This window comes from Mastomys coucha, unplaced genomic scaffold (assembly GCF_008632895.1).
Source record: "Mastomys coucha isolate ucsf_1 unplaced genomic scaffold, UCSF_Mcou_1 pScaffold20, whole genome shotgun sequence".
In the NCBI taxonomy this organism is placed as follows: domain Eukaryota; kingdom Metazoa; phylum Chordata; class Mammalia; order Rodentia; family Muridae; genus Mastomys; species Mastomys coucha.
Window position 1 is genome coordinate 99280664 of NW_022196903.1, and position 27617 is coordinate 99308280.

At 34.7% G+C, this 27617-nt stretch overlaps 1 protein-coding gene across 6 annotated transcripts in view; it reads left to right on the top strand.

Annotated features, from left to right (window-relative positions):
- Positions 1-27617, top strand: part of Cntn4 (contactin 4) — a 975079-nt gene that overhangs the window by 183188 nt on the left and 764274 nt on the right. The window contains exon 1 of one of the 6 annotated variants that reach the window (XM_031382786.1): positions 19773-20268. The exons of the other annotated variants lie outside the window; for them this stretch is intronic. The gene's annotated coding sequence lies outside the window, so the exon portion shown is untranslated. Of the gene's footprint in view, positions 1-19772; positions 20269-27617 lie in introns of those variants that run through there. 6 annotated transcript variants of the gene reach the window in all.

The following is a 27617-nucleotide window of genomic DNA, read 5'->3' on the forward strand; positions in this document are numbered from 1 at the left end:
TTAAACACCACCAAATGAAGCCCTTAAAATGGTAAAAACCAAAAAACCATTTCATAATTACTTGGACTTGACATCAGTAAACATGAAGAGAAAGACTAAATATAGTGTATGGCGGCCACAAATCAAAGTATATTTTGGGAGGGTCTTTATATTATGGAGAGTATGTGTGAACATCAGGATGATTAACAAATATAGATTAGTATTTACATAAATAATATTGAGAAAATAGTTGGGTAGAAAGATGGATGGCAAATATTTATGATTCCAAGTTGTTGCTCCTTGGCTTTGGATGGGAAATATCTTCCACAGGCCCATGTGTGAAGCTTTTGTGTCTATCAAGTGCCACTGTTTTGGGACGTGATGAGAAAAATTTTTAATTTAGATCCTGATTGGAGGAAGTCTGAATTAAGTATATATCCAATATATATATCATCCCTAGCCCTTTCTGGTTGCTTATGGCTTTTTCCTTCCACAAACTGAGCATCGTTCTCCTCCACACTCCACAGGTACTATGACCTTTAACCCTGCCTTTGACTAGAAGCCATCCAAGCAGATGACTCTGAGTAGTGACCTCTGAAACCATAGTTCAAAATACTCTCCCTTCTTTCTCTTTTTCCTTTTAAGTTTTCTTTTCAGATGTTTGTCACACAACTGAGAACCAGATTTTGTCAATAGTTATCCATTATCCATGAGTACTCATTGTCCCTCAGCAAATGTAAACAGTTGCAATAGAGGGTTGGTGAAATGCTAATATATATCTGTCACAGAAACTTCCAGCCTTTTGATCCAGCAAATCTAATGTCATGATGGAAAGACTCCAAAGAGGTTAAATCCTACTGCAGAATTGAAAATGAAAGGCATTTATAGGGGAGTTGTCATCTGAACCTCGAAAAGTGGTACAAGAGTTCCCCTGGGTATAATCCAGGAGAAAACAGAATGAGGTGTAAGGACAACGGTTAACATAGCTTAAATCCTGAAGACTTAGTTTTACAAAGTGTACAGCCAGGCATCTTATCTGTACTTAAAAAGCTTAGGATCATTGTGTTTTGTTTTAGATTGTAAACCTTCATTTTTCTCCAACTTGTGAATTTCTGTTCAGGAGTGGCCATTATAAACACATTTCTTTTGACTACAAGGCTGAGAAAATACATTTTCCTTTATGAATTTTTCATGCATTCCCTGATGCTTCTGTGCTCTCTGGCCCTCTGGTTGGCCTGAAAACTACTTCTTACTTATCTAGTTCATCCCTTGCTATTTGCCAATGCAAATGTGAGAGGAAAATCAACTGAAATACCAAGGTGTGCTAACACTATGAAAAAGGGAGAAAAAGGCAAACAGACTAAGTATCCAGAGGCATATGAAGCATACACAGTAGGTAGATGTGAGTGCTGCAGATGAGAAGAGATGAATGACATGAGAGAGCAATGGGAAGAAATGACAGGAAACTGTGGAAAGTGGACTGTTAGGTGTTGATTACCTATTTAAAATTCAAAATATATGCAAATCTGTGTTTTAATTAAACATTATCTTATATATTATTGCTCTATCATCTATCTATGTATCTATCTAGCTATCATCTATCATTTTCTCCCATTCGTGTGCATCTGTGTGTGTGTGTGTGTGTGTGTGTGTGTGTGTGTGTTGTGTGTGTGTTTTACACCTCTGGGTCCAGCCAAGCCTTGCAGCATGGGTCCAAGTCAGAGGATAGAGTCAGAAATTCTTGAGAATTAGCTTTCTCCTTTCATTCTTTCCACCATATAATCTGTATATCAAATAGTTTGATATTTAAATGCTATTCAAAGTTGTTTTTGTAGATTAAGAATGGTATAAATTATGACCCTTTTAATTATGTGTTTGTTATTCATATTTAAGCACTTTCTCATAGTTATTAAAATAATGACAAAACCAATCTCTCCTTGTTTTCCCTAGAATTACCACCATATTTTATTCCATATTGCATATGATAGTAACTTGATTCTATGATTATGATTTCAGCATTTTAATAAATACATTTATTCATAGTAGAAAATTTCAATACTATGAATACATGATAGACCTTTACCTTGATGAAAATTATAAAATCCATTAAATTTTGTTTTTATAATAATTTTCTGTTTTAAGTAGTCATAAAAGTTTCATATAAATAAGATGTGAACACAATAGTAACTTCTATAATGATTATAAAGCTTATTAAGATAACTAGCTCATAAAATCAGACTCCAAAGGTAGAGTTATTAAAATAGTTGGTCTCCATCAACTTGAACATGTTCATGGCTAAATGTAAATTTATTTGCAATAGTGAGGAAATAGTAAATAAATTATTATATAGTCTTAGAGAAATGTACTTAACAGTGGGTACAACATTCCAGACATTGTAAAATAAAATATTATCAAAAATAATATTATTACAATTTTTGATCAAATAATTTCAGTTCAGATCCCTGAAAACAATGTACTAATACATCTTTACTCTACAGCAGGGTAGTTTTATTGTCCATAGTTTTATGGTTGTAAGATTATGCAGCATAATGTTACATTCAAAAAATATAGTAAACAATTGTATTTGTAACATGAATAGGCTTCCAAGAAAGACACAAAATGGAATGGAATAACAAAAATAGGTTGGAGTTTGACATGATTGTGTATATTGTTCTTTACATGTCTATTTTATTAATAATTTTAAAAGATTCTAATAAACCAGAACATTGTAAGATGAATAACAAACTCATCCTTTAAAGCTCACAATTATACAGTTCTTAGTCTGCAAACATTTGGATAACATTTAATTTGAAGAATGAGTTGCTAACAAAATAGTTTATCCACTATCAATTATTGTTTATAAATCTGTTTAATGTCATTGCAACTTCAATTATTTTGTTGCTCTGTAATTTCAGTAAAGACTTGTATAAAAGTTCTGAAATTTGTATAACACAGTTTGCTCTCTTCTCTCTGACATGAAATACATCACTTACTTCTTTAGTGTTAGGAAAAGAAATAAGTAACAAAACTACATGATATCGTGTATACCAAACATACCAGGCTGAGGCAAGAGCATTTCTGAAAGTCCAGGAGATTCCACCCAACTTAGTATTTCTCTTTCCAATGGAAAGATAAAAATTAATTAATAACAACTGTGATGTTCAAGTGTAAAGCAAACAATGTATGTTTTTATAGTATCTAACATGCCAGCAAACTTGCCTTTAAAAAGTTTGTGTTGTCATATAAGTACCGCGCGCTAACCGATTGCGCCACTGGAGCTCCCTGAGGATGGTGATATATGTTAGTTATCCCATCACCCAGGAGGCAGACAGCTATATCAGGCTCCTGTCAGCAAGCACTTCTTGGTATCCGTAATAGTGTCTGGATTTGATGTCTGTATTTGGGATGGATCCCCAGGTTGGGCAATCATTTGTCTCTCTCCTCCACATCAAAATTTTTAACACCATGAATTTGAAATTTGAGATTACAGTTCATCTATAGATGGTTTTCTGTATCGATTAGAAAAATGAAATATGCATTCTCAAATGTCAGGTGTAGGATACTTACAAAATACTTGAAAATAATTTGAAACCTAGGAAAAATGCTATACCTCCACCCCTAAATTTTCTAGTTAATTAACCTATGAATATATCCTCAATCACTATGAAATCATTAGAAAAATTGAAACTGATGGAAATTACACTTTTATATGTCACTATGCTGAAATAAAGGGAGAGGAAATTGTGTTGACATCAGATCAGTACTCATATCTATTAGTGTAGGTATGATACACTGTATTCTACTGTCTCCCTGTAACCAGGTAGGAAAGCTATGGATGCCAGTTTTCTACAGTACCTTTGAAAACTGTAATTCTTAAGTGACCTTTGTCTGGTAGCTCAGTTGAATGACTTAATGAACAAATATTATATACAAATATTATATAATATCCCTGTATTATATTGCCAGAAGAATAACACAATACAAATTTACTGATTTTAAAATTAGTGGAAATTAAGCTCCATTTTGGTTATGTTAATTTTAAAAGAAGCTGTGGAGGGAAACAGGTTTCAGACACTGATGGCAATTTTGACAGGAACAGGGGAGTTCTCTCATGCTTGGTGAGAAAATTGACAGCAGAATTAGATTTGTGTAAATGAAAAGTGAAATGGATTGGAGTGGGAAATAAGGAGGTGAGGGAATTACTTTAAAACAGATAAAGTAAACTGGGAAAAGGCTGGGATCTTAAAGTGTTTCTGTTTGGAATGGAAAGGATGAGGATAAGCAAAAATCAGAAAAAAAAATCACTGACATACGTATTATTTGGTAAGTGGAAGCAAAGGCAGAGAAGCGTTAATCTGAAAGCTGAAAGGAAAGAATCAGTTTTGCTGGTTAAAGAGAGCTGGAAAACACTAAACACCTACAAAGAAGGTAAAGTAGAGTAAGGTTTGCTCGAGTGTCAAATCAACAATGCATGGATGTTGTGGAGGGTCAAGGAAGTACAAGAGATGCTATTCAATAAGGACAACTAATACAAGTGTTAACTGTAGTTCAGGGCACCTAGATATATGGAAGATTGGATGTTTTAAAACAAGTCTTAGCATGTTCTCTCCTGCCCATCGGGTGAGGCCTGGCCCCAAAACTCTGAGAACTTCTTTCTAAATATAAACACAAAATGTCAGTCATTTATCTTGTTGCCTAAAGTATATCTACTTAGAAATAGCTCCTATATATAATATTGTATAATAAAATATTTGTATAACATTTGTATTATATACTGTATAAAAACTATAAAATATTTATGGAATAAAGGTAAAAACCTTGTAAGGCCAATTTAATTACCAATATCAAATGGAATATAATCATTGCAAAGTTATAGGGAGTTGACCAAGGGACAGAGTATAACACATATGTATACATACATGCACACACACACACACACCCACAAACTTCCAATCTGACTTCTGATTATAAACATAAATACAAAGCTGGGCAGTGGTGGCACATGCCTTCAATCCCAGCACTTGGGAGGCAGAGGCAGGAGGATTTCTGAGTTCAAGAACAGCCTGGTCTACAGAGTGAGTTCCAGGACAGTCAGGGCTATAAAGGGAAATCCTGTCTTGAAAAAACACCAAAACAAACAAACAAACAAAACCCATAAGTAGATTAGAGTAAAATCATAGAAAGACAAATAAATAGACATTATAGACAAAACTGTATTTCTCAGAAGTAATCTCTCAAGACAAATGGAAAGCAGTGTATAACACAGGTGGACAGAAAGAAGTGTAGAAATCTCAGCCATGGGACTTATTCTTACTGAGGACTGCTCCTTCACATAAACCCAGTCACTTAGCAAGTCCCCGGTGCTCTGTGATAACTGCAAGCACTTTATATTTAGCTAGATTTGTCCTAGAAAGCTGACCTTCTCCTGGACAAAGCCCAATAGGGAACTGGAAAAGAAGGGGACACAGTAGCAAAGTTTAGGTTATAGGGGTCAGATGAAATGAGAGAAATCCTATAATTCACAAGGTAAATACATATCAAGTGAAACTTCTGTGTAGAAAGATAAACACTCATTCTTTTCTATTGCATGGTTGCCATGAGAAAGAAACCAAATTTTTTCTGTGATTAACCAACAGATCTGTGAAGAAAAGGTAATGACAATGACTATGACCCCATCTCAGGAAGGATTAAATAGATGTGGTGTGAGGAGGTCACAGTGTGGGAAATGGAACAGTTTTACCAAGCTAAATATTTATAATGAAAAGGGCATAAAGATATTGAATAAATCAACACTTATTAAGCATGATATAGTGGAGGAGGGGTACATTCAACATGTTGATCTTCTAGTTCTTTAGTGTCCACATGGGACATTTTACATCCGACATGTTCAGCAAACTTGGAGTCTGCATCTCCTCCCTGTTTTGTGCATACGGGAGAATAAGACATAATGAAGAAAGGAACTCATTATCTAGAGGCCTCTAGGGAATAGAACTGGATTTGGCTGCTTTCAATTTTTTTCTGCTTTCTCATTTTTAAGTATAATCATGATGCGTATATCTTGTTGTCTGTAATATCTGAAAAACTTGCTAAGCGATTTCATTATAATGCATCTTTTTGTTGTTTGTTTTTCCCCAAACTGGGAATTAAACCCAACTCCAACTTTGCTCATATTAAGTGAGTACCCTGCTGCTGACTACTACTCTTAATCTTCCTCATGTTTTGTTTGTTGTCTATCTGTCTGTCTCTATTTTCAGGCTGAAATGTAATCTTGTATACTTACCTAGGCTCACTTTCACTCACTCTGTTCCCCAGGTTAGCCACAAACCTGGGATGCTCTTGCTTCTGCCTCATCAGTAGCTATAATGACAGTTCTCTGCCATAATCTCCAATTAAAAATAGTTTCTTATATATTGAGTAGTTGAAGTAATAACTACAGCTTTATTTCAAAACTATAAACATTTTAAATTTAATTTGTTAATTTATTTGGTGCTGGAGATTGGGACAGAGAAGACAAACTTCATGTATGGATGTCTGGATGTTGCCTGTCTTCTTCAAACATATAGGTCCCAGGAGGAATCAAACTCAAGTCATCAGGCTTGATGGCAAGTGAATTGAGTACCGATTCTTCTCCCAGGTCCTCATTTGGAAACGTGACAGTATGGTCTCTAGAGTTCAAAGGCTTTGGTTTCTCTCTTTCTCCCATCAAAGGTCTTTTGGAGCATGACCTTCTGTTAAAGAAGTAAATTCAGAGAACGGTCAAATTCCTGTGCTCACACAATAGAGTAAAACAGACAAGATGTCTTTTCCCTTATAAAATAAGAAATCATAAATATGAAGGAAATCAACCCTTTTTTTGACAATGAGTAATGGGAGGGAGTGCCAACAGTGGCTCTACTGATAACAGTAACACAAAATGAAAGGCATCAGTACTGTCCATCTGAGGAATCATCAAGCTGCTGAGAAGCAAGGGGAAGTCCAGGTGTGTCCATTCCCACCATGGTAATTCTGAGAAACTGAGCCATCTTATAGCATATTAAGCACTTCAATGTTATTTTGCTGAATTATGTCTTATAGAATCAATGTTTGAATGGTTGTATCTTGTTATATGTTGCATATTTATTGAGTAATGAGTATCATTTTTCAATTATATAGAACAGTCACTGATTGTGTTGATGTCAAAAGACTGGTTCCTTGGAGAGTGTAAGACTGCCAGAGATGTCCAACAACTAGAGAATGATCCAGTCAAAAGGATAGGAAAATCTTCTATGATGGAAATTGTTATTGTCCTGTTATAAAATGATGGAGGAGTGAGAAATTAACAGACTACACTATTTGGAAGCCTTCTTAAAAACATGTGGCTTATGCCTGGCCAACCTGGAGCCAAGAAGCTACTGAAGGACTTTCTGGAATGTGAATTCTAGTGCATGTACAACCAGTGTGCCCAGATGCAGGATAGAGAAACCACTATAATTTTTTCTCTGCACACAAATCAGAATAGCGGAATTTGTTTAATTTCCATTAAACAAAAACACGGATCTAAATTTTGTAGATCTCAAGTTTCTAAAACACAGTACACTCGTGGAATGTGAATCTTTTTGTTCTATGCCTAATTTGGGAAAATCTTCTATTATCAAGTAACTGTCTCGTGTTAAAGTGCAATTTTCAAAGAATGAGGGGATTGCACTCTTCACTCAAGGAGTCCTCAAGTCAGTTTGGCCCTAACTCATATAATAGCTATTTTGAGTGTTTGACGTTACTCTAGTAGGTAGCCTTCATCATTGCAAATGTGATCACTTTCATTCCTTAGTGTCCAAAACTTGGTTTTGGATATAATTTCTACCTTTCCCATATCCAGAGCTGTGTTTGAATTTTTATGATGGCAGGATATATGTTTGAACATCTTCTCAAAGAAGGAGCTTAGGCTTTCATAACATTCTTGTTCAAATATCTCTCGCTGGGATGTGCTAGGGCTGTGTTTGGAGGCTTTTCTTCATTCAAAACTACATCTCCAAAATTACTGAACCATTTTGAAATGATGAATAAGTTTTGACATGCAATTATACTAGTAGGGTCAGCCTAGGGTCTTATAGATTTCTCATTTGAATATTGAAAGAAAAATTCACATTAAAGGGGGACAAATGGGTTTTTAATTATTATTTTATTATTTTCACATGGACTATAAGGCTTGGGTTGTACTTTTATTTTGTCTATATTTCACTGTAAAACAACAGCTAGTATGAAATTATTAAAGGATTAAACCACTTTATGATTATATAGATGGCTTTAGAACTAAGCTGTCTTCTACTTGTGATTGCTTTGTTTTGAGTTATAATACATTGATAGCAGTTTCTGAAAGATAGTATAAAGTTGATTGATCAAATTTTTAAAATACAATGCTCCATAAATACTTAATTCTCCCCCTCATAAAATGTGATATTCATGTTTCCTCTTTTATGGCATCCATTGTTTATTTGCCTCACAAATTTCTCAAGTCAATTATTTTCCTCATACCCTCTTTTCTCATCATTTTGTTCAACATAAAATGAACAATTCATGAGCTATTGTCCCATTTTGTACTGTTTTAGCAATTGCCATCATTCACGACATCTTCATGTGTGGTACTAATCACAAACTAGGCAATCCTTTGAGAACTGCTAACCTAATTGAATAGGGCCAATTTTCTTACATTTTTCCCTTTGTCCAGCAAAAATGTCATACAAGACCGAGCACCTTGGTAAAATGCTGATTGTTTTAAAAAATCCATGCTTCCTGGCCACCATTCAGATAAAAGCATGCCATGACATCATGGCTTTCAGAAAGGACTCCTTAGTACTTCTTTCTATTACTGGCCCTGATTGCACACAGGAATCTACTCTTCTGATTCATCATTCTGTATGATATTTATACTAGCTCTAGAATTTCCTGTATGTGAGAGCTGAGCTGCAATACATATTTGTCTGATAAAGAAATGTTCTGGAAATCATAAATATTTGTTTATGCATTGGTACTTTTATCTTTTTAAATTCCTATGAGTGCCATATGTAATGATATTACATCCCATTTTTCTGTTATATTCTTGATGAGCATTTTAAATATTTATATTGTGAGACTAGCATAAAGTTATTAGGAAAATAACCCAGAGCAGGTCTTTCTGTGTACATATGCACATATGCCCTTATTTCTCAAGAAGAACTGCAGAATAATAAGCCTATTTGTTAATGTCTGTGGTGCCTCATAGACTGTGTTTTCTCACAGTTTAAGCATTCAGTCCATGCAATCAGGATAGACATGATGACAGAGGCTTATGTAAGGTGGGTATTCACATTACATCTATACTCTGGAAGTGGACAGAGGAAGAGGCTGATGCCCAGCCCACTTTCCCCTTCTTCACTCTAGGATCCTAGGCCATGAGTTGGTGCTTTGTTGGTCCCATGTGTCTCTGCTGTTGGTCATGCCTGGTTCTCTCTGCTGCTGATGCCTGGGGCTGAGTGGTGCATTAGTTAAAAGGAGGCAATGCATAGTCATGAGATATTTTATTATAGGAAAGAGAATGGCCATGTGGAGAGAAAGAAAAGAGAGAAAGGAAAGGAGAGGAGAAGGATAGAGAGAGAGAAAGGAGAGGAAGAAAGCAAGAGAGGAAGAGAGCATAAGAGAGGAAGAGAGGGCAAGAGAGGAAGTGAGGACAAGGGAGAAAGAGAAGAAGCAAGAGAGGAAGAAGGCAAGAGAGGACAAAACAAGAGAGGACAAAGAGCAAGAGAGAGAGGAGGGGGCAAACCACTGCTATATATTGTGAGGTGTGGCTATCAGTCTGTGGGGTGGGGCATGCCTGACTGTAGTCAGTTTACTGGGGGTAGAGTCCAGCTAGAATGCTGGGAAATTGGGGCATTGTCTATATGATTGAGCACACATCTCCTGTGGGGGCTGTGAGAGGTTCTGACTGATATAGGAGCCAGAGTCCCAGGAGTCATGGCCAAACTCCTTCTGTCCCTTACAGACAGAAACTTTCTCCGACTCGGGGCACAGGGTTCCAGACCTATTACTCAACTGGGCCCAGGTTTTCTCAACAGACCACTGCCCTACAGTGCTGTGTACAGTTAAGGAGGACCCTACTCTTGCCAGTCCCTCAGAAGTTTGTTCAGAGGCCATTGTAATCTAGAGACTTCCCCACAGGCATGACCAGAAGCTTATCTCCTGGATAATTCTAGATCCTATCAAATTTACAGCCAGTATTGACCAAAGCAGTAACAGAAGCATGTGCTCATATTCATTATAAATTGCCACTTTGTTTGCCTGAATTATTGCTGTATTCTACTCTCTCACCAACAACATTTGTGAGTACCATTTACTCCCACACCAACATCAGTATGCACATCTCTAGTGTTTTAGTGTTAGCTATTCTTGTGGGCATTCATAGTAACTGTGTTGTGGTTTAATTTGATTTTCTTTATGACTATTGATTGTGGAGTGCTTCATTTAAGATAATATTAATACATTATCCATTTTTCAATTCTAAAATTTAATATAAGAAGCAATCGCTTTCTCTTCCCATGTATATGTTTTTCCTTTAAAAAATGATACTATGAGAACATTATCCAATCCATTGCTGTGAAGAGGAAATAAGATAAAATTTAACACAGTCCAAACATAGACAAAGGATAGTCAGCCACTTGAATAATATAATGAGAAAATAGTATATTGTTATTATGTTAGTGGGAGTGTTATTATTGAGACACGGAATGATACCATATTCATTAACATGGCACTGAACACTAGGGATTTTGGAATACTAAATAAATCAGTACATGTCTTTGCATATAATAAGCAGTATACATGCATTGGCTGTAATAAGCAGAAATATTCCATTACATCCTTCTTTTGAGTAGAGTACTTTAAAGTAATCACCAGTAGAAATTTCTCTAAATATTTTTCCTGAAATGTCTTGATAAAAAATCAATTGTCTTCTGTTAAATCCAGTATTTGGTACTGGGTCTGAGTCAGTTTTTCATTGATGTTTCAAACTCTAAAGCTCAATCTACAAAAAAGTAAAATAAAGTAAAATCAAAACATAAAAAATGGCCTCTTTTATAGCTCCTAATTTGAGAGCATTCTGCGCTGACTAAACATAGATGATATTTCCTCTGGTTTTGAATTTGTGGATAATTATTGCTTTCCTTCATTCCATTGCTGGTGGTATCTAAGGCATCTCACCTTTTAGAGAGCTATCTGAACATGTTCTCGTGGTGGACAAGAAAGGCAATAAAGAATGAGGGGAGAAGAAAACTCTAAAGGCCCATCCTCAACTGTAATGTCCTTTTTTCCCACCTAGTTTCATTGTCCAGAACAAGCCATTAGGGCAACCTATATTCATTGGCCAGAGAAGTGATATATCCCTTGATGAAAACAGCTATAGTTAAAGAATTATGAATTTCTCAATCTATTTCATCACTGAAATATCCTCCCTCCTGCTAGGCTCTGTCTTTGAACACGTAGTCCTGAGTTGAAAGCACCGCTTTAAGAAACTATGGAACTAAGTAGTTGTGTAATAAGTATACAACTTGAGAGTATATAACTGTATCCCACTTCGAATTGCTCTCTCTACTTTGTATGCATGATGTAAGATATGGTGTCTTACCCCTTGTTTCCACAGGTCACTGCTGTGCCTCCCTGCCATTATAAAATCTTCTTATGAGTCTCTTAAAAATAAGCCCTTTCTTACATTAAGTTGCTTTTGTCCATGGTATTTTATCTCAGCAACATAAAGTAACTAATACAAAGAATACTAAAGTCTATCAGAATAAAATATCAATACCACTATAATCTTCCATTAAGTAATAAATACCTTAATCTCAAATTTTCTAGAAAACAAATTTAAACAAAAATGCTTTGGAGGAATGAAGGTGAAAGGAAAGGTTTCAGAACATAAAGACATGACTGAAACTTAGTTATACAAAGTTTAGTCGAGTGAAAATAATAGTAATTTCATTGAGATTTTACAGAATTAAAAAAATTACTAAACGCCAAGTGGGCCTAAGATATTGAAGGGCACATGATAGATATTTGTGATATATACTAATATATTCTGTTTTCTTTTTTATAAGACAAAGCAAAACTGTAACTCCTCCTAGCAATCTAAGATCCTGGATTATAAAGAAAGCTGATTGTTCAGGTATTCCTTGGAGACTTTCACTTGGGTATTCTAAAAGTTCCTTGAACTTCCTCTAAACCAGTAGTTCTAAACCTATGGGTCATGATCTCTTTGGGGTAAAACGTCAAATATCCTGCATACTAGATATTTACATTATAATTCATTCATAACAGTAGCAAAATTCCAGTTATGAAGTAGCAACAGAAATATTTTTCTGCTTGGGAGTTACCACACAATGTAGAACTGTATTAAAGTGTTGAAGACTGACATTTACCTCCAAAGCCATTTTGCTTGCATTTCCCCAAACATTACTGAATACAGTGGAAACTGGTTTTATAGGCAAAAGTAGCATTGAAAATTCTATTTTTCAAGCTTTTGCTGTAGACAATACCTAGAAATGACATTATCAAAATGAGCATTTATGTCAAAATATAAATTTAGTTGTAGGTACTTAATTGTCATCATTGAAATTATTTGTTAGTGAGAATTTTTTTAGACCTGTGAAGTACCAAATATCACATTTGCACATATTACAATACACAAGAGGCTTTATAATTCATATCAAAAATGAAAGGAGAGACACATTTTGTGACAGTTTTATAAATTTCCTTTAGAATGATAACAAGGGTTATGTATAAATTGTATGTGTAATATAGGGAAATGATATTCAACATTTTGATTCCTTAACAATTTCTTTTAAAACTACAGAATATTTTGAAGGTGACATTCAGATGATGTTGCTTACCAGTCAATGATGTCTCACATGTCCTAGAATTTGGGAAGCTGAGACAAGGGGACTTCCATGACCTGGAATCCAACTGGGGTTACAGAATAAAACTTTCATCTGCCTTAAATCTGCATAGAAGTTCAAATTCCTATTTGTAATTTTGACCTGTTGAAGTCCTCTCAGATTGTCTCCAGGAGAGGTTGTATTTATAAAACACTACGTTCAATTCTTACATGATAATTTTTAATTGATATATGCATTCATTTAAGGTACAGAAATGAGAGATTAAGAGTTCATATGCAAAGTGACGGATTCTTAGTGACAGAACAGCATTTATTTTGGTAAACTCTAAATATATGTTGGTTAGATGAAAAATTTAATGAATTAACAGATGCATACAACTAATGGTTACATGAGATTATAACAAGAAAGACACTTTTATACACATATCTTGTATGATTAAAAGCTGTCACATATGAAAAATAATTTTCTTTCAGTGCTGTTGCTATCATGTCAACTAAAATTTAAATTCAGTGCACATTTCTCTGGCCTAGAATTAGCTATTTTCTTGCTGTGAAGAGACACCATGATCATGTAAATTTTACACACACACTCACACACACACACACACAATTAATTGACAAATGAATGCATTCAAATTACAATAGATGAGAGATTTGGGGCTAATATGTTGAATGATGATGCTTAGTGATAGAACAGCATTTAATTAGGTCTGGCTTAGAGTTCAGAACTGTAGTCCATTATCATTATGATAGGAAGAATGATGACATGCAAGTAGACAGATTATTGGAGAGGTAGCTGAGAATTCTACACCTGGACCTGCAGGCCATAACAAGAGAATGAGATGCCCTGGGACTAGCTTGAGTATCTGATTCCTCAAAGCCTATCTACTCTATCAAGGCCACACCTCACAATAATGCCCATCCCAGTGAGCCATTGGGGCCATTTTCATTTAGATTACCATATTGGCTTACCTTTTTTTCCTATTACTAAAAATGTGTGTGTGTGTGTGTGTGTGTCTGTGCAATATATTGTGATCATGGTTCTCCTCCCCGAACTCCTTCGCAAATCTTCCACTTAATTTCCCAGCATAATCTACACCCTTTTTGTCTCTCCTTCCAAAACAAATGAACATTCAAAGAATACAAATAAAATGAAATTAAATAAAATAAGGCAAAAAAAACCAAACAAGATTAGGGCAAGACAAAAACAAACAACAACAACAGCAAAAGAAACAAAAACCAAGAAAAAACATGAGAAACACATATATACAGTATAATATGGAAAGACTTAAAAGCTTTCTAACTTTCTTTATGAAAGAAATGGAAAGGTATTGGCTTTTGGAGAAATAAAATCTTGGACATTCCTAGTAATATTTAACACCATTTTATAAAAAAAAAAAAATGTAACTAAATTTAGACCAAAAGCATTGCAAAGACTAAGCATGTGTCAGGTTTATTCTTGAAGGAGTTTATACTTGAAGGTAGAATTTGACCATAAAAATGTTATCTGAAATGGAATGAATAGCATTGAAGAATTAGCGTATTACATATGTGAACATGATAGCAATAACTATAGTTCTGTTCACGACAAAGCTTTGTAAAGTTATATTTGTATTTTTCCTTGATATCTATAATTTTATTGAAAACCAGTTAATCTGTGATATAGAAAGTAGTATTGATATATGTACACAGACTATTTCACACTATTATGTCCTTAACAACAACTTTTTAATAAGATTTGTGTGGATTTTGAAAATGTTATATTCCACTGAAAATAAATTAGCTGTATAAAAGTTGTATTTATTAGAAATCTACCATATACCATATATTAATTTTCTAAGATATAAGTAGTAAAAGTAGAAATAAACTTAAGAAGAAATCACATATATATTAAAATAACTGGGGCACAGGTTATTTATGGTCCCCAGAACTAAAAGAAGGATATTTTGTGTCAAGTAGAAAATTTGAATTTGCCAGTGAGACAATTCAACCTAATGGGTTCACAAAAAATATCCTCAATAGTTTTAAATTTCAAAAATCAGTTTTCACTTGTATCATCAAATGATTTGGTAACTATATTTGCATAAAGTTTTGAAGGGTAAAGTTAGATTTGTTTGTCTAAAGTTCTTAGAATGAAAACGAGACATATTTGGGAGTTTTGCCATGTTTTCTTTTCTGTTATGATTATTTTTTTTGACAGTCTGGTCATTACCCACTTTCTGGTCTGCTCTTCCTCCCCCATTTTTTTCAGAAACAATATACCTTCTTGAAAGCTGCAACATTGGAACTTGTATCCAGAGGTGGATGTTTATTTTAATCTTAAATAGTGTGAATAACTACCTAGTGTAATTCACCTTGAACTTTATATTCCTGCTAGCAATAGGATCAGAATATAATTAGTTCACAAGTCTGCCATATTTCAATATATATGTGTGTGTTCTATGTGTATTTTTTCTGTTTTGCATGTACTTATGTGCACCATGTGTATGCAGTGCCTATAAAGACCAGAAGAAGGTTTAAGACCCCCCAAAAACTGGACTTGTAGATGGCTGTGAGTAACCATGTGGGTACTGGGACCTGAGACCTCTGCAAGAGCAGTGATCTTAACTACTGAGTCATTTCTTCTGTCACAGTTTTCCAGATTTGAAACAAAATTGTACACTAGAGAAATCTAGGATTAGGATTGAGGACTTACCTTGGGGGTTTTCTGTACATGTTTCACCTACAAGATGTGACAATGGGATTGTCAATTTAAAATATTGCTATTGTCATTTCCTAAATTCAGATTTGTATAACTTTCTATGTCCTTGAGCTTTATAAATGTATGTAGTACAGGAAAATTAATGGAAGCCACCAAGTGTTCTAGTATCGCATGTTAGCTGAAAGATAATAGTGATAAAATATCAAACACATACAGATAAATTTTAGTAGTCATTACTGTTGAATTAAATAGTTCTTTGTAAGCAAATACTAATTATTTCTTTGATGATAAAGAAAACAAAAATCTCTATCAATTTAGCTTGTTATAGTCTGCATTATATCACTTTATGAATAATCTCTGTAGGCCCCCAATTAAGCTATAAATACATTTTTATAAATCTATTTGACATTTATGCATTTTATTAAACACAATAAATGCCAGAGAAATTAAATTAAGAAAGGTTGTAACGTGCTTTACTACTACTCAAAGAAAATGTGATTGTAAACGGTTCTGTTCTTTACCAAGAATAAATCAAAGAAAATATATATATTTTTTTTTCTTTTTTATGCTACAGGCCTTGACCTTTTCTGTTGATGGCTGGTTTTAACAGCTTTGCCTTATGTTTTATTCCCTTTGATTTCAAAGAAGTTTGATTATCAGCCTAGAGCTGAAATCATAATCACGGAAAAAGCAGGCAAGTTCTTTAGGGAATAATGCAGAGTTGTTTGAACAGCAGTGTGAAGATTTGGTTTGACTGACTCAGACACACATTCTAAAGGAGAGCACATCACAATCCAAAGAAGAATGCAGCAGGTAGCTAGCTACAAGCCAGTCTCCTAGATCCTTGTCATTTTGTGTGTGCTTGACTGACTTCTGTAACATGAATTAATAACTGGCAGTCTGATAACTATACTTTCAAATGCTGCTCCAGTTTCCTCAGATTAGTAATATACTTGACAAATATCATCAGCAACTTCAAAACCATAGTGTGAAATTGATGAGAAAGGTAGAGCTGTAACCTTAGTTAGGGATGACAAATCTGTAACCTATCAAAATTGGGAGGGAAATCATTCCTGATTATGTTTTCCTTGGTAGCATAAATCTTATGAGTAGTCAGGTAAGGGAAGATGCCATTAACTTTGATTTAATGGTACCCATGATAATCTGAATCTTATATATCTCAAAAATATATATTAAAAATGGGAAAATAATACTGCTATCATTTTATGATGTATTAAATACATAACAACATTTAGAAGACAATCCTATCTCTTCCATTCAGTTCCGACTTTGAAATCTTAGAGACGTGTCCTAGTCATAACCTGTATCCACCACTTTATTAGAAATTGAAGAAAAGAATCCATTGCCTACTTTAGATGGGAGATGGTGGTCAGCTTGTTCCCAAAGGAATAATACCTATTGATATTATAGATGCATCATTTATAAGCTTGTCTGTCCTTAAGAGTTTTTAATTATATCTATTAATACAGTGTGCACTTGTATTAATAGATGTGATCCTTTAATATCTTTCTGTATCTTTCTTCTGTACAAAGTATTCAACCATGGAAGCTTTGAGTGGGCACTATCTGACTTTTGATAATTGTAGATAATCTATACTATAGAGTAGATGTGATGCATAGTGATACTCAGCCCATGTGTCTCCTAATGTGTAAAAAGACATCTTCAGTAAAATGACATATTCCTTAAAGTGCAGTGAGAAGAGTCAAATAAATTAAAAAATTCTCTAACAGAATTTTTAAACTTTATCTTTGAAACTCCAAATTTGTATGCCTATTTATTAATGATTCACATTTAAGCCCCTAATAAATGTCTTATGTTATACTAATATCTTAGTTGAAATACTCAAATTTATGCTATTAAGGTGCATTAATACATTTAAAGAAATTTATTATAAATTACAATTACATTATAAAATATTAGTTGTACTATTAATCCATTTATTATAATATAATAATTTATACTCATTGAAACATATCTATAGCCAGATTTTGTTATTAGAGTTTTTTTAGTTTTACATGGTCTTTGACATTGATTAATATTAAAGATAGTTCAAAGGGAGGAAAAGGATGTCCTATCCATATGAGCAAGACATTTAACATCTTCTCACTTGAGTTCACAATGTAATTTAGATGACACACAGTTGGCTTTGGTAATTGGGAAAATAATAAAGGCTAAGTATTGGCTTTATCACATTATGTGATGTGACCCACTGAGTGATGTTCAATGCTGCATATGCCTAGCACGTATTCAGAACACGCTGGATAAACAGACTTCTTGGTTGTCTTAATAACCTGGTAAGGCTGTATCTTTTGGTAATGTAAAATACACTATAAATAGATATTGACTATTGGGGACAATCAGGCATATGTTCATTCATAAAAAATACTGGGAAGTAACTGGGATTTAGGAGAGCTGAAGAGACTCATGAGAATGATAGAAAATGACTTCTCACTGTGCTAGTTAGAATGTATAACACCATTTCCCCAGTTGTCTCTGTGTGTTTGCATACATTGTACACTCACACTCATCAATTATTTCCAGAGTGTTACACTTGAAAAGTTAGTGCATTAGTGGAGTTGAATAAGCATAGATTTCTCAGTTACCAGTAGGAAAAATACTACCTTAATCTGGATAGTGAGATAAGTAGCATAGCAAGAAATATCTTCAGAATACATTAGGGAATTAACTCTATTAAAAAGAGAAAGGGGTCTGGCAATTAAAAAATGAACTGATCCTATACATGGGCCAATTAAGAGTTATTTCACAACTTCTTTGGTTCAAAAACCTCAAGTAACCCTTCTCCTTATCCTATATCCCTTACATTCTTTTCACATTGCCATCTGCAATGCTCATATAACCTTAGAGATGGTGCTATAAAGGCACTTACTTATAGGCAGCAGTACTCAACCTCCACTTGTTCTCAGTACTTTGAAAAGTCATGAATCTCTATCTTTACTCATTGCCATCCCCTGCAAAATGAAACTTCTTCTATTATGACCTGGAAATGCATCTGTCTGTGGGTACACATGTGAAATTCTTGGAAGTCGGGTCAGACTTGGAAGTTAGCTTGGTTGTCACAATGGCGTAGCTAAACCACAGAAGTTGTCAGTAAGATCACTTTTATGGTTAAAGACTTCCTTTGGCATTTTATTTGAACTTCCTTTACTTTTATAGAGCCACAGTGCACAAGCATAGGATATTGACTGGAATTTTATTCACAGCAAGGCATTTCCCTCCAAATACTAATTTAGTTGTATTTTAGTTTTCAGCATAATGGCTCACTTATTCATTCATCTTAAATTACTTGCATCTCTGCTTTAACTCCCTGTATTTATGGGTAACTTATTTACCTACTATGAATTTGCAAATACTCCAAATTTGCTTACAGATTTAATCTCTAATATTATGGTAGCAGAACAGTAGTATCATAATTTAAGTACATTTCAAATAAACAAAGCTTGTCATATCATTTCATATAGAAAACTCTTTGAATGTAACTTTCTATTTCACACAAAATAATTTCCTTCAAAATATATTTGAGAGAATAATTGCAGTAATGCTTATATATGCATTTAAGAAGAATATACACGTTAGGGTTTGGAATGTCATGTACCTTGGATGTTCTATAGTACATATAGAGAGTCTGGTAAGTTCTTTGTATCCTGAAGGATACAACAAATCTTACCATTATTAAACAATTAATATCAAAATTACAACTATTACTATTGTACATTCTTCCAGTTCCTTGAATATACAAACCTAAATTCTTATGTGTATACATGTCTATAATCAGTCTATTTGTTTCTGGTAGACTGGCCTTTTATCATTATAAATCAACTTTGTTCATCTCTAGTAATATTATGGCTTAAAGTATTTGAGTTTAACATAAATATTAATAGGCCAACTCTCTTTTGTTATCTATCTTTTTTAAAAAATCAGTGATATATATCTTTACATTCTTCTATTTTTAGCTTACTTGTGTTTTTAGACCTAACCTATTTCTTTGTAAATAACATGTACATCAATCATATATCATTTTAATTCATGTTACCAATATCTATGTTTTAATTACAATGATAAAATTATGTTTGATCTGTTTACTGCTGACAATAGTTTCATGTTAGACATGTTGCCATTTTTTTCTGTATGTTATTTCTCTTTGGTCTATGATTCAACTTATCTTTCCATTCTTATTGACATTCTTGACATTATTTTTATTTTTGAGACAGGGTTTCTCTGTATAGCCTGACTGTCCTGGAACTCACTTTGTAGACCAGGCTGGCCTCAAACTCAGAAATCTGCCTGCCTCCAGAGTACCGGTATTAAAGCATGCACCATTATCTCCTGGCTCAACATTCTTGACATTTTTGAAACCCACACTGTTTCCTGGTTAGGAAGTGAGAGTATATTCTATCAGTTTTAGGTAACTGTTACCTTTCTTATTGGGGCATTCTAGTATATGTGGTTTTGCAGTATGTCAAAATGAACAAACTTTTATTATTTTTGAATCTCCTTCATTTTAATATTTTTGTCTCCATTTGCTTTCTATTCCCATAGAATCATACATGATGGCCAATTGGTGACAAAATTAATATATTCCAGTTTCAAACCTGGGAAGTTTGGAATGGAAGGGCTGTATTGGGTGATGACCTTCTTTATGCAGTACAACATGGTAGGGGATATACATTGTTATTGTTTTTTTTATTTATTTTGAATTAATTTATTTTTTATTAGATGTTTTCTTTATTTACAATATCTCTTTTCCCTGGTTCCCCTACAATAAAATAAAATAAAATAAAATAAAAAATGTAAAAAAACCCCTGTTTCCTCCCCCCTCCCCCTGCTCACCACCCCACACCACACCTACACAATGGAGTACTACTCAACAATTAAAAACAATGAATTTATGAAATTCTTAGGGAAATGGATGGATCTGGAGAATATCATCCTGAGTGAGGTTAACTCAATCACATAAGAAAACATATGGTATGCACTCTCTGATAAGTGAATATTAGCTCATGAAGAAGGAAGACCAATGTGTGGACTCTTCATTCCTTCTTAAAAGGGGGAACAAAATACCCATGGAAGGAGTTGTAGATACATTGTTGTTGTTGCTGCCCTTCTTGTGCACCACAGGTTACCAGGGAAGTTGGCATCCCAGCTTTAGCTTCTTAGTAGTGTTGATAAAACAGTTTCTGAATGGACACAAAAGGAAGCTCAAGGCCAATTTTACTAGAATTTAAAATAAAAGCTACAGGGAAGGCAAACTGTCAATATCATCAGCTGCCTAGAAGAAAGATTTGAAGAAGAGGGAAAAAAGACAACTTACCCTTTCGAGTTAGGATTGGAGGTCTAGTGATCAAGCACATAGCAAAAGTACTAAAGTACTGGAACAACCAAGCATAGGCTCTCTCCAGCACTTATGAGATGATTTGCAGGACTAACTGGGTGATCTCTTTTAAGTTTGGAATACAAGGGCGGGGGTAGATTCTATTCCTGTGACCAGAAATAAATACCTTTCCCTTAAAAATCTACACCAGAGACTGATCAAGGCTACTATAACAATATGATGAGAGAATTTTGCCAGAGTAGGTACATAAAAAGAAAATTCCAAGGAAGCCAAGCTCACTTCTATTGCTAATGGGCTTCAATGATATTGGAATTAATCCACCATAAGAGTATATTCATTGTGAACTAGTCAGATGAGAATCCTACCACTCAATGTTACATATACTGAACTTAAATTTTATCATGAATTTTAGAGAGATAGTTCAAAACCAGTGAGGTTTCTTACATACTGTTTCAAACTAATCTTTTATTTTAATGGGCAACAAGAGTAAAACAAACAAAAAAACAAACAACCCCAAACATACATTTACTGTTGTTTGTTTACCAAATATGTCAGGTCTTAGAGCCACCTGAAGTCTAGAATGTGTTTTGGTTTTTGTTTGTTTGTTTGTTTATTTGTTTATATATAAATCATATATGTCTGGGAAACTGTAGAAATAGAGTTAAAACACACTGATATTGAATGCTTTCTCATGAAATGTTACATTACTGTCTCTCTTTAGACCTTGATTCATTCAGTCATCAGGTAAAATACATGCAAATTTCATCAGTCTCCAATCAAATACACTCGAGAGCCTACAAATGTTAGAAAGGTTGAAACTAAACTTATGAGTAGAAATATCCTTTCATGATAGAAATGTCTAGTAGAGGGAAGAATACAATAATATCAGGTGACATGGCTTTCCCCGCCTCTCCTGGGTGCATTTTAAGGTTCTCACCCTCAAAATTCTGTTTATTTACTCCTCTACAAATGATAATGTTAGCTTTGAGAACTCTGAAACTCCCACTTTACAGGTTAGCACTTTCTTCACTATGACTGATGATATGGAACACGGTGATGTATATGAGAAAAATTTCTCACTCACTACGACATGTGCAAGGTAGAATAGCTTTGTCATAATGTAGAATGTCTGCCATTCACTGTCCCTAAAAGTAATGTCCTCTGTGATTTACAGAGCTGCCAGAGAGATATTTATGGCATAAGGGTCACCATTTCCACTTTTCAGCCAAACATGTTCAGTTGCATCTTAACAGCCTTATTTGTCTATCTTATACCATCTGCTATAGTTGGTATTTCACATGACACACAGTATTGCTCGCCCCCTTATAAAAATGGATTCTGGCTTACAGTGGCATGTTAAGCACCTATGAGAATTTATAGGCCATTTTCTATGTTCACTAAATTTACTATAAATATCTCTGTATGAAAAGGCCTTTTAACCTTCTGCTACCTAAGACACTCTGCTGTTTTACTCCCTCTTGCTTTTGGTTATTTGGAAGAATAAACTAGTCACAATTGAATACTAAAATGTGTTCTATTATTACACGTTCTGGAATGCACCAAACTCATAAACACCCCAATGACAGACACCCTGCCTTTCAAAGCACTAAATGGTGTTTTTGAAATTTTCACATTTGACTTATAAACAAAAGTTTCTTCTGACTTTATCCTCTTATTTTCATACTTTTCATTTGTACCTTTTTGAATAATGAAAAATACCATCTTAACAACATAGCCTGCAATGAAGCTATCAGAAACAGAAGCAAATGAGAGAAAAATGCATCGCTCTTCCTCATTAGAATAGCACTAATGTCTTACTGGATCAGGGAAAATACAATGCTTTTCTAATTGAAGGCTTTTTGTTCCCCTATGCCTGATTCAGCAGGTCCTGCCAAGGCAGTAGCTGCAGAAATGAGCCACTGTCTCTACAGAAAACAATGCATTGTAAATGGTATGGTTGGTGGGTAGGTTTTTTTTTTCTTTTTCTTAATCTACTTGAAATATGCTTGCCTTTTCATCAACTGTTTGGTAGCATTTTGGATTTTAATTTTATATTTATTTTAATTAGCTGCATTGTTTCCTTGAAGCCATAGAGGAAATACATCAATTGGGAACATGATTGGCACGAAGCAGGAAGATACCTCTTCCCAACACTAGGACCACTGAGTTTCCTTTCTCTTATAGCTTTTAATGGCTCTGCCAATCCGCTTTTAATCATCTGATGGAAAAGCAGAACACAGAATGTTACTTGAAGCCGTTGTGACAGGAAGTTCAGCTGTGCACCTGTGAGAACTAATGACCAATGCAATGTTCCTATCGGTCACTCAGCGGGGGAAGCATTTCAATAGGTTTTCTTCCCTGCTCTTATCTGCTAAGAGTCTCCAGTAGTTGGCACTTAATCTACTGTCCACACAGCTAGCTTGTTATGTCAAAAGAGGCTTATACACATTTATAACACTTTCAAGATTGTTTGATTAGATAATTATTTGGAAAATGGCATATGTGAAAGGTAGTTGCATTGAAATGTTTTCCAAGCAATTACATTTTCTTCTCAAAAGTCTTTGCCCTTCACTTAAAGATGAACAGACTTCTAAGGCAGTCCTTATTTTCCAGATTTACAATGTTTGGAGATTCTTAATTAAGACTGTGTGTCTGACACATGTGTCAAAGAGCTAATAAATATTTATTGGTTGGATGCATGAAAACAAAGGGCAAGCAGAAAGTTGATCAAATACACATTTTCTGTTTAACAGAATAAAATGATAAATTATATATTTCCTCTAGTAGTTAAAATATAATCATTCTAGTTGTCATCTCTATGAATGGGAAGTGTCCATCTTAGGCTTATGTGTTTGAACACATGATCTCTAGCTGGCAGTGCTGTTCAGAAATAATAAGTAAACTTTTGGGCAGTAGACATAGCTAATGTACAGGAATGAGGGGAGGGAAGCCTTTGATTGTGATAGCTCTCCTTGCTTTCAGCCAAACTCTCTTTGCCCTTTCCACTCACATGTGAGGTCCAGCTACCAGACACTCCAAGAACCTTTCATGATGGCCTTCAACCTAAAACTCAACCAGTATACACTTCTCCTCCCTTAAGTTGTGTTTGTTCAGTGTTTGGATGTAGCTATGGGAAAACAACTAACATAGTGAAGTTTTGTGCTTTCCTTGAGGTGGGAGCTACACGTGGCTGGTAGAAGATCTAAGTCCAGTTGTCTAGCTGTTAAATTTGCTTCCAACTTTGGTGAAGATTCCAAAAGCAATCACTTACATTAACCATTTTCATCTCTCTAAATAATCAGGATGGGCACACAACTGCCAAGTGGCATTGGACTTAGAACATGAATAGAAAAGAAATGTTAATGTTTATTTTGATGGTACAAATAGTTTGTCATATAATCTGACTACCTGATTTAAGTGCTTCAACTCTGGATAGTTTAGGATAATTTAGTATAAAGATGTATGGAAACTTCTCATTGTTTCGATACAAGCAGGAAGTGGTGACAGACTCTCAGATCTCTCTGGAATGGAGTTCCTGACATCAGTGCTGCTTCCTCAGTGTCTTTGCATGTGGCCTGTAACAAATAGTTCCAAAGTATATTGCAAGTTTTCACGTAACTGTAAGATGTCTCTTGAATCTAGATCTGACACAATTTCTTGAAGAGGGAAGGTTTGCAAATCTGAATTCAGTCAACAGTGGCATCTGTTTATGATACAGTTGGACTTGCTTTAGCTCAGTCTCATTTTATATAAAGGCCAGATCTGTTTCGTACAGTCTATTTTTTTTAGACACTAGCAGGCAGATAATTCATCACACCCATAACCAAAATACACAGTAAAATTAATAGCTACTTTTCAACCTCAGATTTTTTTTAATCCTTAATAGACTTAGTCTTAACCAGGATGGCAGAGGTCAGGTGGTTGCTCTTGGATTGCACTTGCGCCCTGCACACACAGTTCTGAAGATTATCATACCCTCTAGCTCACAGTGTAGTGGGTCATCAAGGCATTCCTTTATGTGCATTCTTTGGCCCTCGCTTCTCTTCTAATGGACAGATGTAGTTTCAGTAGTTTGGAGGCTTTCTTCTAGTTAATCTGTCAATTTTAAGCACATGGTGCAGCTGCTGTGAAAGAAATTGGAGCTGTTACACTCTGTGCTTTGATACAGTTTGTAAAATGCAAGGTGGGAGACAGTAAACCAAACACAGCATGCTAGTAATTTCTTTAAAAGGACTGATGTGCTAGCTTTCGGAGGCTGCATCCCAGGAAGCTGGTATCTTTTTTTTTTTTGTCTTCCTCCTCTGAAAAGATGAATGTGGTTGAAAAGTATTATTCCGCTTTCATGGCAATGGTTCAGATGTCTTTGGTGTGACTTTTAAGACTCAATTCATAACATGCAGGCTTTCAAGTTTATTTTCCATGTTGTTTCCTTACATTTTTTTTAGTGGCAAATAAAAATCAAATTGAAGGTTAATCTTAAAATGAGCAGTCTGATATGTCAAAGGCAAGAACTAGAATATACTGAAAAACATTCAAGAAGAGAGGTTTTTAAACATATACACTATAAGAAATGGTATGGGAAAAAATCTAGAAATATTTTTAAATTGAACTACTCTAAAAAGAAAGGCAATTTATGGCATGACTACTGTGGCCCTTCCCATGTTGAGAATACCAGAACATGAAAGAGACAGAAATTATCTCTCACAGATCAAAGTTCCTTTCCCTTCAGTAATAAGTTAATTGATTCTCCCCATTGTATAATTTGAACTGTACATATTACATTATAATTCAGAATGCCCGAAGGAATATGATACCATCTCCAAATAAAGATGTTCCTTTAATTTTTTTAAGTTCGGTGCCTTTTAATGTTACTAAGATGCTATGTAATCCTCTATCATTTTAAAATTATTAGTCTCTCCACTCTCTGCATTCATATAATTTATGGGGGTGCATATGCACATGTATATAAAGGTCACTTTATGCCCACCTTATATATTGAGACAGGGTCTCTTCCCGGAACCCACAGCTCCTTGGTTCTGTAGAATTGATCTGTGTAGACTGTTTGAATTAGAGCTTCCTTTGCTCTCCTGAGATAACAGGTGACTTACCAAGCCCAGTTGGCTTTTTGTTATGTGGATGCCAGGGATGTAAACTCAAGTCCTCTCACTTATGCAACAAGTATTTTATCCACTGTGACATCTTCCCAGCTGCAGTAAAATTATTTTTTTAAGCCCAGTAAACCCTGATTAATATCTCTGCAGTTAAACTGTATATAAAAATTGTTTTGTCAATAATGGGTCACATAGCCAGGTGTAGAAATTCCCATAATCCTTGATGCCTGGGAAGCTAAGGTGGAAAGATGAAGAGTTCAGAATGTACCAGATAACAGAATGAGAATCCTAATCTCTAAAACTAAAGCAAACAAACAATCAAACGGCTCCACAGAGAATCCTATGTACAGGGTTTATCCTATAAAATTAGGTATGAGCTGAAATCCATATGTTACAAGGAAAACCAGTTAAAGATGTATCAAAATAAAGGAGGATCTTGGTGAGATTTTACCATAGAGAGTTAGGAGAAGCTCATATATCTCAAAAAGGGTATTACAAGGGTTGAAAACATAGATTCTAACGCTGTATAGTTTTCACTCATATTACAGAAAGAAATAGTCTTGGGTAACTGTCTAAGTACCTGAAATTTTGTAATAAGTAGTGAAGAAAAGCCAGAAAACTACCATGGACAGATTCCTGAGTATAGTTTCCCTCGAATAGAGACACAGGCAGGTCTTTCAGAAGGTCCCTTTTGAAGGCAGCTTGTGATGCCAGTATGTAGGCCACTGCCCCTGTAGACCATCATTGGTCTTAAGGCATGGACTTACTTTTCTCCCTGAAGACAAAACACAGGGAAAGAATGAAATAGTAGAGGTAGTGATGCTGCTGAGCCAGACTCCGTGAGTCTTCTCTTTGATCACCAACAAAACTATTTAGTTTTTTAAATGAAAACAAAATTATAGAATAAAGATACAAATGAACTACATGGCCAAATTGTATAGTGTGTATTTTAAGTGAAAGTTTGTTATAACTGTTCAAAGTTTAAATTTTTTATACTGAATAATACTTATATAATGATAAAAGTAATTAAATCTTAAAGAAAGAGGAATTTTAAGGAAAAGATAACAAAGTTAGCTATTTTTAAAGTATGTAGTAGTGATTGTCTAAGTTCCTGCCACATACTCAACAACTCAGCCCGAGAACATGCCAACCACATATCCTTCATGCATGGTATTTACAAATATGTATGCACAATATATATTTTTCTATTAGTGGAGATTTAATTCAGGACTTTGTATTTGGTAAACAAGCACTTTATCACTTTGAACATTATTTTTAAAGAAGGCATTTTATTAAGCTGTTCAAACTGATAGAAACTTCTTTTTCTGTGATTTTTTTATTAGATATTTTCTTTATTTACATGTACATTTCTCCATTCCCAGTTTTCCCTCCAAAAAACAAAGAAACAAACAAAAACAACAAAAACAAACCCCTGTTGCCTTCCCCCTCCCAATGCCTGCCACTCCACCCTCTCCCACTTTTGGCCCTGGCTTTCCCCTACACTGGGGCACAGAACTTTCACAGGGCCTAGGTCCTCTCCTCCTATTGATGATCGAATTT